Source organism: Pinus tabuliformis, chromosome 7 (genome assembly GCF_031772625.1).
Source record: "Pinus tabuliformis cultivar Carrire ecotype Pingquan chromosome 7, CPIR1, whole genome shotgun sequence".
NCBI lineage: Eukaryota > Viridiplantae > Streptophyta > Pinopsida > Pinales > Pinaceae > Pinus > Pinus tabuliformis.
In genome coordinates, this window is record NC_142293.1 from 336,232,452 (window position 1) to 336,250,116 (window position 17,665).

Below are 17,665 nucleotides of genomic sequence, written 5' to 3' on the forward strand. Positions count from 1 at the left end.
AATCCTCCATTTTTCATAGATTATGCATGTTTTTAGTATGTTTGTGTTATTTGAATGAATAAGGGTGGTCACTCTACCTAGGAGGCTAATACGTGGTTATTTCAGGATTTTTGGACAAATTTTGGAGCAAAACCAAGCAATCATGGGTCAGCTGACAGCCAAGCTTGAGGGGAAGATTCGTAGGGAGGTTGTCTCTTTCATTAAATGGCCTTCCTCGAAATCTCCACCCTCAACTCCGAGCTCCACAGGCCACCAAAACGAGTTTTAAAGGCAGCCAAGCAGTTTTGGGAAGAGTGACTGTTTACTAGCAGTTGGGACAACTGAGTCGCTTGAATCTAGGAGGGCTGCTAGTCCCCTCGTATTGTACAAATAGGAAGGCCTCAGCCTTCGTCGTTTACTTTTGGAACTATTGTTATTTTTGCACTATAGTGTTGTCATTTTTCTCAGCCTGTTTTATTGTAGCTACTGTTGGTACAACTTTCATATGATGGTTATTTTTGAATAATGAGAAGCGGCTTTACTTGGCATCAGATCTGAGTTCTTTATAGGAGCCTGCAACTCTTGGGGTTGGGCCCAACCTGAGTGCTAAGGCCTCCTCTATGTATTGTTAGTTGTTCTTTATGCATTTGCAAAAACATTTCTGTTAAGTAGATTAAAGTTTGCTTATTAACTAGGTCACGGTTAATGGTTAGAAAGACTTTTTGAGTGCTCAGATTTAGTTGATAGGTTGTTAACAGAAAAAGCTTCAAGAAAAGGGCCATCAAACATCTCTGGTTTCACCTCTCTTTCAGTAGGATCTGGAGCTGGGATCAGGATAACTTTGCTACCCACAAAAACATTGATTTTTCTTTGCCATGCAATCACTAGTGTTTGATTTTCATGTGTAGAAGTTGGTTACAAGTTCAAACTTTCATTTGCTTAGTTGCATGAATTAAAATACATGGTTTCATTGCAGGTCACACTTCTATTTATTCTCTTTACTGGCAGCTAGCAGATTAGGTCAACGGAATTAGGTTTTTGAATTTACAAGTCTTCGTTGGATCAGTTGGAAAAACGCCTTGTAGAGCACCTGTACCACTCCTTCATTTGTTTATTCTCCATTAGCACCATCCACTCCACCCTTTACTTAGCATCCTTGCGACCTGTTCGCCATTTGCTCCCATAACCCTAGTTTTGTGTGTAACATTGCTTAAGTCTTCTTTGAACCAAATCTAGCCATCTACACCTGTCCACAACTCCATCCACCGAGTCCTAGACCATCTCCAACCCTCACCCTACCTCCACACTCACTCCTTCACCTTTCCCTCTCCATTCATCCACCAAAAACCTCATTTCTGAACATCCTGTAGAAAATTACAGTCATCCTGTAGAAAATCACAGACATCCTGTAGAACCCCTACAGACTTCCTGTAGAGGCTCACGAAGGAGGTTTATTGATAGCCAAACTCGATGAAACTCTATGGAAGGGTGTTAGGGACCCCTTAGGCCCTCTCTGAACCTTCTTGACCTTTTCCAAGCATCTCTTCTCGCCCATCCACCTCTGCACAGCCAAAAACAGTCAAATCATATGCATAATAACTCTGGCAACTTATTCAAAAATACAAAAAGATGTTTTTCTCAGATGTTACTGTAGAAGTAGCTTAGATACATGTATTTACCTTCCTAGAAGTCAATGGCATTTCTTCCAGAAGCTTGCATCCTCTTTCTTGCATTAGTGGGGTTAGCTGGTAGAATTAGGGTTTGCTGGGGTTTGCGTTTTCTTTTAGCTTTTCAGTGTCTTTCTACAAGTAGACCAGCCCTCTTTAAATTAGCTTTCGTCCATCGGTTAAAAAGCTTCTACTCAGAGCTCATAGAAGTTGGCTTGAGCCCCTAGCGGACTTGTGCCAGCTGACCAAGTGACAGTTGCGGCAAGAGCTAGTACTTGTGCATATAGCATCGTCGCTTCCAAGTTTGTTACGAACTACCAGGTTGATAAAAGTAAAGAAGGAAGTCCCAGGAGTTGTATCATTATTGCTACAATACTGGAGCTCACCACTCTTTTCGGTGCCATTGCCAAGGAAGCATCAGAGTATTTGTGATTGCTTCTTTTCTTCTATTTTCCTACTCTCGCCTTCTGCTAAGTAGTTTATTTCATTTCCATTCTACAATTTCATTTCTGCAAAAGTAAATTAGACATTTCCTGCTTTCGTAGATTAACCTTTCAATTCTGCAAGCGTAAAATAGAATTTCAATTCTGCAAGCGTAAAATAGAATTTCAATTCTGCAAGCGTAAGATAGAATTTCAATTTTGCAAGCATAGTCTAGTATTTCCTTCTCGCAATTTGATTTCAGCAAAATAGATTAGTCTTTTCCTGCTTTCATTTCAATTCTGCATTTCCATTTCTGCAAGATAGATTTTAGTTAGTTGCAATTCCATCTGTTTCAGTCTTGCAGGTACAAGCAGAGAAAAAAAGCAAAAGCAACCAAAAATCCTTTCATGCCTCGTAGGAACAGAGATAATACCGGAAAATTCCTACCCAACACCCCCACCACTTCACTGAGTCACCCTTCTCTCTTCTTTGGTGGCAGTGATCCAGAAGAACCTATAGGTGAACCTCCTGAGATATACGAAGATCCTATAATAGAAGAAGAGCAAGAAAACATTCCTTTTGAGACCATGGCTGACAACAGAAATGGTAGAGACGATGACGAGAGAATATAAGGTACCTTCCCCATCCGAGAGACTAACGAGGACATGAAAATGAAGAACATAAGTCCCTCAGCCTTACCTCATTTCCATGGATTGACCACTAAAGACCCTGATACCTTCTTGTTTGAGTTTGTTGTCCTTTGTCGAACTTATGACTATACAGAAGATAAGAAAAAGTTGAAACTCTTCCCCTCTAACCTCAAGGATGCAGCATTACGCTGGTTCATGGGGTTACCTGGAAACAGTATCACTACTTGGGCTCAGATGCAGCAAGCCTTTAACAACAAATACCGGGATTAGTGTACGTCAAAGGAAACCAAGAGAGAAATCTTTCGGATGACCATGGGAAATGATGAGTCTTTAGAGGACTATGAGGAAAGGTTCCAACTTAGCTATAAATGGGCCAGGTGCACACTTGACCCTGAATCTCTGAAGTTGGTTCTGCTCCGAGGAGTCCCTGAAGACCTTCTAGATACCCTTCACATGCTAGCTGGAGGAGATATTTACCAACTACCTTATGAGGACATAAAGATTGTGTTTATAAACCACTCTAGGGCAGCCCGGAAAAGAGGTAGGGGGAATCCACATTCAACTAATACTACCTTCTCCAAGCATGAGCTTGCTAATTAGATGGAAGACCTCAAAAGTGAGATGAGACAGACCATTGCCATGCAACTTGATACTTTCTGAATCCAACAAAAGAAAGAGGAAGTTGAGAGGGCTTTGGCCATCTTCTGTCCCAGATGTACGAGGAAGCACCCTAAGAACGAGTGTCCATTGAACTCAGTAGAGGTATCTTTCGTTTGTGAGGAGGACCACCCCACAAACCAATGCCCAACCTTGCCCGGATTCAAAGCCATGTACCAAGGGACTGAGGCACCCACTGAACCTCTCTACTTCCTCAACCAAAGGAGACCACATGGACCTAGACCTTACTAGCAGGGGATGCAAGGGACATCCCAAGCTTATTATAGCCCCAACCAATCTACTCACATGCCTTCTTGGTCCCCCCTTCTCATCCTTCCTAGACTGCACCTCCTCCGTGGTCTTATCCACCTCAATACCATACTCAACCCACTGCTCATTCGTTTCACTCACATGTCCAACCACAGCCTCAGTGGAATGCACCTCAACTGGGGTGGACGCCCTAATAAAACTCTCTTCCTGCCATTCTGCCTCCACCACCGGCTCAACCATAACCATTACCTCCTGCTCCTCCAAGACAACCCCAAATGCATGTCCAACCGAACCCGAACCCCAACAACCGACAGGCCCAGCAGGTATACACTGGGGAGACAACATGTCCTAGCTATGTTATGGAGATCCAGGAGATCAACATACGATCCAGAAAGACCCTTCCAGATCGCCAACCTCCTCCCCCAGAGGACGAGGAAGAGAAATAGGAAAGTGAACCCAAAGCCATTCCACCCTTTCCTGAGCGACTAACAGTAACCACGCAACCAAACCCAGAGGAGACTGAACTTCTGGGAGAACTGAAACAGTTGTGTGTGAAAATACCCCTTCTCCAGGCCATCAAAGATGTACCGATATACAACAAATTGATTAAGGAGAAGTGTTTCAGGCACCCAGGCAGGAGAAAGAGAGATGCCTCGACTATCAATGTCATAGGACAACTGTCTGATCTAATGTTGGGGCAAGTAATATGTCCAAAGTATTTGGACCCTGGGAGTCCTATAGTTGATGTCCACATCAATGGCACCATTATCCCCCATACCTTGATTGATCTAGGGGCTGCCATTAATGTGATGACCAAGGACACCATGCTTAAACTCAACCTTCAGAATTCCTTAAGGAAGACCTCGACAGTCCTGTAGTTGGCAGATCTCTCCACCGTGACTCCCGAAGGGATTGTGGAAGATGTCTTGGTCTCTGTTGACTCTTGCGAGTACCCTGCGGACTTCTTGGTCCTTCAACCAAAGGCAAAGTTTACTGGATACCCCCTCATTTGGGAAGGCCTTGGTTAGCCACTGCGGATGCTTACATCAGTTGCTGAGCTGGAAACATGACCATCAAAAATGGTCCTATGTCTAAGCAGCTAGTCCTATACCCTCCTGCCTAGCCTCTGCTAGAACATGACTTACCGCTCTGGTTGGAAGAAGGAGATGAGGATGAGGTCTAATCTACTCCCTTGTGCACAATAGAAACCACTAGGGGAGGTCCTCAAACCGAGGATGATTTGATTGAGACCTTGATTCAAAATCCACCTCCCAGTGCACTATCCTTAGAGGAATTAGTGGAGGATACCCAAGCCAGCACCTCAGTGGACCTCTGTGTGACTGATCCAACCTCTCCCAAAGTTAAGAATGTGGAGTTTGGTCCTGGAAGAACTTTAAAGATCAGCTCCTCCCTATCTCCTTCCTAGGAGAAGGAGTTGTGTAGCTTACTGAACAATCATTTAGATGCTTTTGCCTGGAGCTATAAGGAGATGAAAGGAGTCCATCCCTTGGTCTGTACCCATCACATCTACATTAAAGAAGATTGTAAACCGGTTAGGCAGCCTCAGAGGAGAATGAATCCAGCCCTTAAGGACATTGTCAAAGAGGAATTGCAAAAATTATTGGATGCAGGATTCATCTACCCTATCTCTGATAGTGAGTGGGTCTCGCCTCTAGTGCTAGTGCCCAATAAGAACAGGAAGTGGAGAATTTGTGTAGATTACCGAGAACTTAACAAATCCACTAAGAAAGACCATTTCCCTTTGCCTTTCATAGATCAGGTGTTGGATGGACTGGCAGGGAAGAAGTTCTTCTCTTTCCTAGATGGGTTCAGCGGGTATAACCAGATCTAAATCAGCCCAGAAGACCAAGATAAAACCACCTTCACCTATCCTTGGGGTACCTTTGCCTACCGAGTCCTTCCCTTTGGGCTATGCAACGCTTCTGCCACTTTCCAGAGAGCAGTATTGAGAATCTTTTCAGAGTTGGTCCATGATTCGGTAGAAATCTATATGGATGACTTCACTCCTTATGGGTCCAACTTCCAAGAAGCATTGACCAATCTGGGAAAAGTTCTAACCAAGTGCATTGAGATGAACCTGTCCCTCAGTCCTGAAAAATGTGAATTCCTGATGACTGTAGGGACCGTGCTAGGTCATACCATTTCTCGGCAAGGATTACAGGTGGACCCTAATAAAATTGCTATTATCCAAAAGGTCCCACCTCCTCAAAAGGTAAGAGATGTTCGGAGTTTCTTAGGCTTAGCAGGATATTATCGAAGGTTCATTAAAGACTTCAGTAAGCTAGCCTCGCCTTTGTTTGGACTCTTAGGGAAATATGTTGAGTTTAAGTGGACTGACAACTGTCAAGGGGCACTGGATGAGTTGAAATAAAAGCTGGTGTCCGCCCCGATCTTGAGAGGTCCAAACTGGGCCCTACCTTTCCACATCCACATTGATGCCTCGAACAAAGTCGTAGGGGCAGCCTTAGGACAAGTTGAGGAGAAACTCCCATATGCCATATACTTCGTCAGCAAAATCTTGTCCAAGGCAGAAATGAACTATATTGTAACCGAGAAAGAGTTCCTGGCTGTAGTCCATTCCCTGAACAAGTTCAGACACTACATCACCGGTTATCAAACATCTGTACACACTGATCATGCTGCGATTAGATACTTAATGAATAAGCCTGATGTCAATGCTCGTATTAGATGGTTACTTTTGTTACAGCAATTTGATTTGACGATTGTCGACAAACCAGGTAAGGAAAATGTTGTTGCTGACTTCTTGTCTAGATTGGACTTGCCTGCAGGTGAAGAAGGAACAGTGGATGACCAGATGCCAGATGAACATCTATTTGCTATCTCAGTACTCTCTCCATGGTTTGCTGATATAGAAAATTACTTGGTCTCAGCACAGTTCCCTCCGCATCTGTCCTCAAAAGAGAAGCGCAGAATCGTAAGGAAGAGCGCCCTGTTCACTTGGATCGGGGGCAACCTGTTTAAGCTTGGCCCAGATCAGACCTTGAGATGTTTTGTTAGGGAGGAGGAATTCTTTGACATCCTCCTAACCTGTCATGATGGACCTTGTGGAGGCCACTTTGCAGCCAAAAGGACTGCCTTCAAAATTCTATAAGCAGGCTACTATTAACCTACTCTTCATCAAGATGTCAGAAGATACATCAGCCAGTGTGACTGATGTCAGAGGATGGGGAAACCGACTCCAAGAGATGAAATTCCTCTCCAACCTCAAGTGACCTTTGAGCCATTTGAGAAGTGGGGCATGGATTTTGTGGGTCCTATCAACCCTCCTTCAAAGCAACGGTCTTACATCATTGTGTGCACCGACTATCTGACCAAGTGGATAGAAATGAAAGCAATCAAAGCAGCAACAGAAAAAACGGTGGCTGAGTTTCTGAGGGAAAATATCTTCTACAAGTATGGCTACCCAAGAGAGTTAGTCACAGATCAAGGAAGCCAGTTCACCTCCAACCTGATTGAAGAATTGCTCGTGCATCACAAGATCAAGCACAAGACTTCCACCCCCTATCATCCTCAAGCAAATGGGTGGGGGTGGAAGTCACTAATCATGCACTGGAAGGGATTTTGACTAAGGTTGTGAGCAGCAGCAAAAAGGATTGAGCAGATTTCCTGGTTGAGGCCACTTGGGCCTACAACACCACTTGGAAGACCACAACCGGTTTCACACCTTATGAGCTGGTCTACGGGAAGAAAGCTTTGATGTCCATAGAGTTCAAGTACAATACATTGAGGGTGGCAGCTCAGCTGGACCTAGATCTCAGCCATGCTCAACATGAAAAATTATTGCAGCTGAATGGATTAGATGAACAAATAATCCAGGCCCTCCTCCACTCAGAAGTAGTTCAACTCCAGAGGAAGATATGGCATGACCGGCACCTTAATGAAAAGTATTTCCAACCAGGAGATTGGGCGCTGCGGTATGACTCAAGATACAAGGATTTCAAAGGGAAGCTAAGGACAAGATGGTTAGGACCATATACAGTGGAGAAATGTAATGACAATGGTTCAGTCCTTATCAGGACCATTGATGAAGAGGCCATCCCCATGCTTGTCAATGGGCATCAACTAAAAATCTACAAGAAACCCGTTTCAAGGCAGGAGTTCATTGAAACTGTGGAAAAGACAGTGCTGGTAATAGAGCAGGGTTCTGCCTCTAGTTCGGCCGCACCTTGATCATTAAAAAAAAAAAAAAGAGGAATAAAAATATCCCTGGACGAAAACCTCTCTGAGGCGGCCAGGGCAAGCAGTGAGGGTGAAAACCTTAAGGAGGCGCCCCAGTTGTCTCTCAGAAAATAAAGAAATGGAATAAAAAAAGATCCTTAGGTGAAAACCTCTTTGAGGCGCCCAGGGCAGATAGTGGGGTTGAAAACCTCATAGAGGCGCCCCTACTGTCTCTCGCAAAAAAAAAAAAAGAGGAAAAAAGAAAAAGAAGAAAAACAGGTCTGATCATTGAAATTATTGCAGGTTCAAGGGATATAATGCAGATAAAGAGGGTCGCGCAAATCAAGGACAGGGGTCCATCCCAAGCTACCAGGCATACTCACCGACACTCCCTCCATGGCCACACACTTTTTCCAGGGTTTGGACACATTCGGGTCAAGATTCAACCTTCTACAGGAAGTTTTAGGGCTTTCTACAGGAAGTTTTGCATTTCTACAGGAAACATCCTGTAGAACCCTTGGGCAGGCAAAAATCGATTCTGGAATGGGATTTAAAGCTTGAGGTTTGGTGATGAGGCCTGCAGCCACCCCTTTTTCCCATCCATCACCTGTTTCATCTCTTTCCACTGCCATTACCACAATTTGGTCCTGTATTCCTTCACAGTCATGCAAAAAGTCCTGTTTTCCTCAGATTGCCATTTTTTTCAAGGGACAAATCAAATATATGAAGGCCCACACACTCTACCTATCAAAAGCTCAAATAGGACCCTTCATCCGCGACTGTAGCCGTGCTCGTTTCAGCATGCAGCCCAGGAGGAGAAGCAGCTACAAGATGTCCTACAGGAATCCTGTAGCAGCTGATCTACCTGGAATACACACTATGGAGTCAAGAGCAGTCGAAATCAACACAGGAGGCATGCAACCAGCTCTGCGTAAATATGAACACCTCCTCGACAGCTGAGAGAAGACAGAGCCGTGCATGCAACGTTCACCACCAGAGGACCGGGTCCTGAAGCCTTGCATCCAGCATCAGCCAATGAACGAGGGAATTCAAATGCCTGTGCACGAAGCAGCAGTGAGCAAAGCCATTGTTTCACGTCCAAAAACCTGCGAAACACGTCCACGGTCACCCCAGGTAAGTGCCTAACCTTATTTCGTCAAATTGCATAAGCTATACTATGAACACTACATATCTGTGAATGGGGCGGATTGAACGAATGCAATGGCCAGTCAACTGGCCACCCACAGCTAGTAGAATTGCCTCATGGGATCTGAACGAGCATGGTTACGCTTGATTCCGCCAGAAGGACGTGGAGCCGACACGTGGGAAGTGTCCAGTTGGGAAATCAGCAGATTTGCAGTGAAATCGGCGGACTGACAGGGATGACGGCGGGCAATGGCGGAGATAGACATTGGCGGTCAGAGACATGCCGGGGAATGATGGTCGTGATGTTGTTTAATGGCTCGGCCTGGACACCTCACCCCCCACGCCATGAATTGCGCCGTATTTCAAAATCATTCTGCCAGAGCACTCCCATTAACCACAGCCATTCTCGCCTACCACCAGTTTTCAGCAATGTGAGCATCCTCCTCCTCTGTAATTCGTTAGCCTGAGTTTCTCGGCCTAGTTCAAACTCTTCCTGGATCCCAGACTTCCTTAGCAGTGCCGTGACGTCCTCCAGAAGTAGCAAAAGCTCTCTACAGGAAGGAGCTCTACAGGAAGCACAACGAAATCTCCTGGAGTAGAGAAACCCGTGTCTGTTGCGTCGGAATTGGAAATTTCGAAGAGAGGTAGGCTCGAACACGCCATCCCCATGCTTAATTTTCGAAAGGTGGTGAACTAGCTTGTTTGAAGTGGGGAAAAGTAAAACTAGTCTACCTGTGGGTCAAGAATTGTCGTTTGCTTATATGATACACAAAATTTCTTTCAAATGGTGCTGCGTCATATTCACCTCCATGGGGATCTGGAAGAAGATGTCTACATGAAGCAACCAAAAGGATTTGTGAATGAAGGGTAAGAAAAACTTAGTATGCAGGTTTAAAAATTCTTTGTATGGGTTAAAACAATGACCAAGGATGTGGTATTAGAAATTTGATAAATATATACAGGGACTTGGCTTCACAATGATCCGAATTGGATCCTTAAACATTCTCTAAGTTTTCATGACTGTTTCAATTATGTCAAGCTTCAAAATCTTATGGATATTGAGCTTATCAGAAATAACCTCTAAACAATGGCAATTTGTGGTCAGCACAGAACAATGAGGACCCTCGGTCAAAGCACATAGACCGTTGGCCCATGGTGACCGTGCACTGGCACAAATTGACAAACGAGAGGTCAAATCCAAAAACAGAGGCAGTTTTTGATAAGCAATTAGCGCTAAAGCGCTAATCACGTATCGCAGGGTGTCCCCCTCAGTGAAGGAAAGCCCCCAAGCGCTTGGTCACAAGGAAAAGCATAAAACCGTACGAAAATCACCAATTCCGTCAGAAGGCAGGTCCCGCGCTAAAACCAACAGGATATAGGAAGGGCTTCAAGAGATAAGCGGGTTCGACTGAGTGCCGCCCGATGCCATACATTTGGTGACACACGTCCAGCAGATGAGAGAGAAAACTGCTCACATCAGATGGGTAAAGGTCATGCTACTTACCCGCCTGATATGGATAGAGACCGTAGGATCTGGAGGCTCCAGATCAACGGTGGAGAAATGATCCAATGGATGACTGGATTCAATGGGGAAATAGGCTGAGTCATATAAGATTTGAGGTCCGGCATGACCGATGAGTTGGCAGAGGAATCAGTTTCATGAGAAATATTGGAGCAATGGAAATAACGACCGTTCAAAGAGAACTGAAACTCAGTTCATGAGAAAAAAAGTGGTCATCTCTCTGTGAAGCATTACACAGTGATGATGACGCAGAGCAAGGGAATTCAAGCAGATAGAGGTAGGAGATCCAAAGAGCCGGGAAGCAGAAACGAACAGTTAGGGAGCAGATTGGCTTTAAGCCACGAACAGACAAAGAGTAATAGGGGCAAAGAAAGAGAAGCAGAAAGCCGAAAGGTAAGAAAGAAGTGAATTACAGAGAACGGAGAAGCCGAGCTGACCTGCAGAGTAAAGGCAGCATCGAGAAAACAGAGACAGAGAGAGTCTAAGAGTCTGTGAACTCTAGAGAAGGCTTGAGAGGTTCAAACAACTCTTCTGTGTATACCTGTCAGGTATTGAGTACCAAATTGGACTCATACCACTGAGACCAATTGAGTTCGAGATTTAGTAAGGGGAGTCTGTGTACTCTAGAGACTTGGGGAATCCAAGTACAATCCTACTGATCATCATCTGTTAAGTGAGACTCAAATTGAGTTCCTTATTGTAAAAACTCTGCTTTAAGACACAATAGAAAGGCCACCACTAAAGGCTGGACCAGGAGATGTAGCCCAGGAGGATTGGGTGAACTCCTTATTAAATTTGTTGTGTTTATGTGTTTTATTACTGTGTTCTCTTACTGTTTCAGTGTCTTTGTATTTTGCAATCTTATCAATCCGTTGCATAAAATAACATAGGCACACCCCAGCACAAGAGCCAAGACAAATACAAGGCAAGGCATGGCAAGCATCGGATGGAGCATAGTTTCCAAGTTGGTGATCAAGTCTGGTTGTATATCAGCAAAGACAGAATGCAAGGTGAAGGTAAAAAGCTAAAGCCAATAAGGTATGGACCTTTCAAGATACTTGAGAAAATTGGTGAGAATGCTTTTCGCCTTGATTTACCAGATTACATGTACATCTACTCAGTCGTTAATGTAGACATCTTGAGACTATTTGAACCTTCATTAATTGAGTATCCCAAAGAGTAGATTCAATTTTCTTTTGTTGATGATCTATTACCTGAATATCTCAATGAATTGCAGGAAGATATAGTTCTAGACAAAAAGGTACGGACGACGCGCATGGGAGATGTTGAGTACCTTAGGATTGGACTCCAAGGTTCAAAGCCAAGCAGTGCAAAGTGGATAGAGATGGGACAAGTGAGACAGTTATACCCTCACTTAGTCAATGCTTGAAAACCAACTTTTGGTGGTCCAAAAGCTTTTTCAGTGGGAAGGTCGTGATCCGAATTGGATCCTTAAACATTCTCTAAGTTTTCATGACTGTTTCAATTATGTCAAGCTTCAAAATCTTATGGATATCAAGCTTATCAGAAATAACCTCTAAACAATGGCAATTTGTGGTTAGCACGGAACAATGAGGACTCTCGGTCAAAGCGCACAGACCGTTTTCCCATGGTGACTGCGCACTGGCACAAATTGACAAACGGGAGGTCAAATCCAAAAACAGAGGCAGTTTCTGATATGTTATTAGTGCTAAAGTGTTAATCGCGTATCGCAAGGCGTCCCCCTCAGTGAAGGAAAGCCCCCAAGCACTCGGTCATGAGGAAAAGCATAAAACCGTACAGAAATGGCCGATTTCGTCAGAAGGTGGGTCCCGTGCTAAAATCGGCAGGATATCAGAAGGGCTTCAAGCGGTAAGCAGGTTCGACCAAGTCCCACCTGATGCCATACACTAGGTGACACACGTCCAACAGATGAGAGAGAAAACCACTCACATCGGATGGGTAAAGGTCATGCTACTTACCCGCCCGATATCGACAGAGACCGTAGGATCTAGAGGCTCCAGATAAACGGTGGAGAAATGATCTGATGGATGACCAGTTTCGACTGGGAAATAGGCTGAGTCATATAAGATTTGAGGTCGAGCATGACCAATGAGTTGGCAGAGGAATCAGTTTTGTAGGAAATCTTGGAGCAACGGAAATAACGACCGTTCAAAGAGAACTGACACTCAGTTCGTGAGAAAACAAGTGGCCACTTCTTTGTGAAGCGTTACACAGTAATGATGACACAGAGCAAGGGAATTCAAGCGGACAGAGGCAGGAGATCCATAGAGCCAGAAAGCGGAAACGAACAGGTAGGGAGAAGATTGGATTTAAGCCACAAACAGACAAAGAGTAAGAGGGTCAGAGAAAGAGAAGCAGAAAGCCAAAAGGTAAGAAAGAAGTGAATTGCAGAGAACAGAGAAGTTGATCTGACCTGCAGAGCAAAGGCAGCATCGAGCAGACATAGACAGAGAGAGTCCAAGAGTCTGTGAACTCCAGAGAAGGCTTGAGAGGTTCAAGCAACTCTTCTATGTATACATGTCAGGTATTGAGTACCAAATTGGACTCATACCACTGAGACCAGTTGAGGTCGAGATTCAGTAAGGGGAGTCTGTGTACTCTAGAGACTTGGGGAATCCAAGTACAATCCTACTGATCATCATCTGTTAAGTGAGACTCAAATTCAGTTCCTTATTGTAAAAACTCTGCTTTAAGACACAATAGAATAGCCACCACTGAAGGCTGGACCGGGAGTCGTAGCCTAGGAGGATTGGGTGAACTCCTGATTAAATTTGTTGTGGTTATGTGTTTGCTTACTGTGTTCTCTTACTGCTTCAATGTTTGTGTATTTCGCAATCTTATCGATCCATTGCATAAAATAACATAAGCACACCCAAGCACTTGAGTCTGTAATACCTTCATTATTTCTTTGAGGTCATTTACGGGTCATTTCATATCACACAAGAAGCAAAGCAGATCATTGTGTGTATTTTAAATGAATTGGTGACCATGTTATTTATTTGTTCTTGTATGTGGATGATATGTTTTTGATTGGAAATGACAAAGAAATTATCCAGGATTTAAAGACCCAATTGTCCTCCAAATTCGACATGAAGGGTCTTGGTGCTACAAACTATATTTTGGGCATGGAAATTAAATGGGATCGGGAAAGAGGAAGCTCTGGTTAAACCAGAGGAATTATGTCGAGACAATATTGCAGAGGTTTAATATGAAAGATAGTAAACCGATGAAGGTTCCTATTCCTGTAGCTGTAAATTTATCTATTGAACAATGGTCAAGACACAATAAGAGAAAGAGGACATGTCCCATGTTTCATATGTGAGCGCAATTGGTAGCCTTATGTATGCAATGGTCTATACTAGACAAGAAATTGCACATACTGTGGGAGTATTGAGTAGGTTTATGTCAAAACCAGGGAAGGAGATTTGGACAACAGTGAAACATACTTTCAAGTATTTGTGTGGCACTAGTGATTATGGTTTGTGCTACCAAGGAAGACTGGGATTATACAGATTTTTAGACATTTGTGTCTTTGTTGATGCAAACTGCGCTGGAGGTCTAGATCGAAGAAGATCTACAAGTGGGTATGTGTTTAACCTATTTAGAGGAGTAATCAATTGAATGAGTAAGAGGCAGTCTGTAGTGGCTCTTTCAACGATAAAGGCTAAATACATGGCAACCACTCATGCAAGAAAGGAAGCATTTTAGTTATAGAGATTGTGTTCAAATATGGGGTTGGAACAAAAGGCTATAAGGATAGACTGTGACAGCCAAAGTGCATTTTCTTGGCAAAGAACCCTGCTTATCATTCAAAGACAAAGCACATTGATGTTCAGTGTCACTTTGTGAGCGATATGGTTGAGGATAAAAAGGTGTTGTTGGTAAAGGTGGACACTTTGAATAATGTTGCAGATGCATTGACGAAGTCTGTGACCTCTAAGAAGTTTTCTTGGTGTAGAGAAACAATGGCCATTATAGGCTTGGACCAATGACTAAGCTCTCCTATGACCCCCTATGGAAAGAAAACAATAAGTGGGAGAATGTTGGGTGTGTGTTATATTCTTTCCACAACTAGTATAATGTGATGTATGTTGCACGGAGCGCAGAGGGGGGTTTACAAGGGGGGGTGGAAGCCCCACTTGTCAGTGGGTTTGCAGGTGTGTGGAAGCCCCCTTTCATGGGGTCTGGAGCAATGCCCTAAGAAAAAAAATATGCAAACATAAGGATGGGGGGCAAACCCACAAATGGTGGGATTATGCATGGGTTTTTCACATGGTTTTTGTCATGATGGTTTTCTAACCATGGTATTTTGTAGATCTGCTCAAGAGAACTAGAGTTGTGTTCCAATCCAGGGTTATGAATTGGGGTTTATGAATGCTTCGGCATGTGTATATATGTATTATAACATTGAAAGGAATATAATGAAAAATTAATCTAGTAGTTCCGATTTTGGGATCTAGGGGAAAATATTTGTGTATATTTGTTTTATGTTCTCACCATTGTTTATCTTTCTGTTTTAAGAATTCGATTGCAGGTAATTATCGTACAAGTTTCAAACCTACATAAAACCATCTCTGTATACTGGGCTTCCTTTGCCTAGATCCCCAGGGGGGATATTGAATAACATTCAATGTCTCTTGGCCCATTTTCTTTGTTTCAGGAAGGAGGAAAAATGCACCTTTGCTCTCACCACTTAGAACAATATTACTCTTCTAAAATCTATTGTTGGATGGGGGATAAAACTGCTCCATTAGAGGAAATTTTAGCCTAAAAGTGCCCATAAAATTTTCACGTAATTTCCATGGCATAATATGTAAACCAATCAAAATCCTTTAAATTTAAAAAGAGGTACATGTAAATATTTTGGATGGAAAATAAGAAAGACTGCTTTTTTTAATTGTATTTTTGGCTTATCTCCCTATATATTTACTAAATTTCAAGTGTAGACACTCATTGGATGCGGAATTTAATTATGTATCCAATGAGTGCCTACACTTGAAATTTGAGTAAACGTATAAGGAGATAAGCTAACAATACAATTTAAAAAGTAGTTTTCTTCTTTTCCCTCCAAAATTCATAACTCTTATTTTATTATTTTAACTATTGTTTTATTATTTTTCCTTAGGAGGCCACTTTTAAGCTAAAATTTCCTCTAATTCTTAAATTTTCTCAATCATAAGATAGCAAAAGTTATTTGGCACCTTACCCAAGGGAATGGGCTATGGATGAACACTATGATACAAAAATATATTTGACACTTATCCACCTTGGATTGGATTTGCACTCCACACAAATTTCTCAGGAATGCCTCTATAGTTTGGAAATCCATCCTTAAGATTTCTACATTATAGGTGATCATCTATGTTGGAAGGTGGGTGATAGACAAAATGTCCTTCTTGGAAAGGATCCCTAGATTAGTAGTCTACACTAGTATCATCTTCCCGTCCCTCTTATACAACTCTTGGATGCTAAAAATTAAGTTCACGCTTGCTCAAATATCTATTAGTCAATCTTGGAGGTCAAATATAGACCTCCAGCGCGATAGAGAGGATGTTGTCACATGGGATTATTATGTCAGGGCCCTCAAATTTGTAAATGTCGACATCCCAGATAGTGAAGACCAACTCATATGGACAAAAAGTATTCATGGGAGATATGCTCCAAAATATGGATACCTATCTCTTATTCCTGAAGTTGAGAATCCTCCATGGTGGGGGGAAATCCTTTAGAAACTCCATTGTCCTCTAAAATAAATATTGTTTATGTGGCTCATGATAAAAGGGAAGGGCCCCACTTGGGACATGTTACAAAAAACATCATTTCAAGGTCCCAATAGTTATTTTCTCTACAAATATGATGCAAAATCTATATATCACCTCTTTATAAGTTGTCCTTTTACAAATCATGTTTGCATGGAAATAAAATTCTCATGTCCCCAAGCACTAGATTGGGCTGCTAAAAATATATCTTTGTGCTTGAAACCGTGGCTCTCAATCCATTTGTTAGATAATATCCAAGGTTTTCCTGATAATATCCAAGGTTTTCCCCTGTGCACTAGTTGGGGCATTTGACTTGAATAAAATGAAACTATCTTTCAAAACATACCTCCTAATGCACTCAAACTATCTTCTTAGAGTTTGTCTATTTCCATGTACCCCTCTTCATCCTCATCAAGTGGTCTCTCGCCTCCTAATCTAATTCGCATTCAAAAAAACTCTCCATGGCCATCCTTTGATGGTGCAACACAGGGCTCTCCATCCATGGGAGGTGTTGGGGGAACATTACACCTATTAGTTTCTCATTCTCTCTCTTTCCCGAGAAATATTGGCCCTACTACAAACAATCATAATAATTTTTTTCCCTATATATCATTATCCTTCTAGCAATTTCCAAAAATGTTTGATCTATTCATATCTACAGTGATTCTCAAGTGGTCATAAAATGGATGTAAAATAAAGTAGAGATAAGAACTTTCACTTTGTTGCAATTAATGGAAAATTAAAAATATCAAAATATCAAATTTCTCACATATCTCCTATGATCACATTTACAGCAATGGGAATGAAGAAGTGGTTTGGCTCTCAAAAAATGGATTGGATTTGGACATAGGCACATATACAACCATTAAATATAAAGAATTCCACAAAATATAAATTTTTTTTGACCCGTTAGTCTGGCAAATTTATGAAGGACACTTCACTTCATGGAACTCCCTGCATGATTCCGTTTACTATTTGCAAAAACTTTTATGCACTTACTTACCTTTTGGATGGAATATTGTCAGGTGGTTCTTACTTTTTTATATAAATTAAAATACAGCTACATACAAAGATTTCAAAATGTCACATTATATGGAGCTAACAAGTCCTACAAGGGACTAATATATTTTGGAGCATTTTTTTATGCTGGCAAATTTGGAAGATTATGATAGAACATCATCATCTTATTGGATCATAGAAGTTGTTTCAAAATAGATCAATTGGAATTTTTGTACACTCTTATGAGATTCCCATGATAGTCATATATGCCACAAGAATTCTTCGGCATATACAAATGTACCTCTTTTATTTATATAATATAAGTTGTAGACTTTTTCCTCAGGAAAGAAAAATAAAAATAAAAAAATCACAAATGAGTTTAAAATTGTG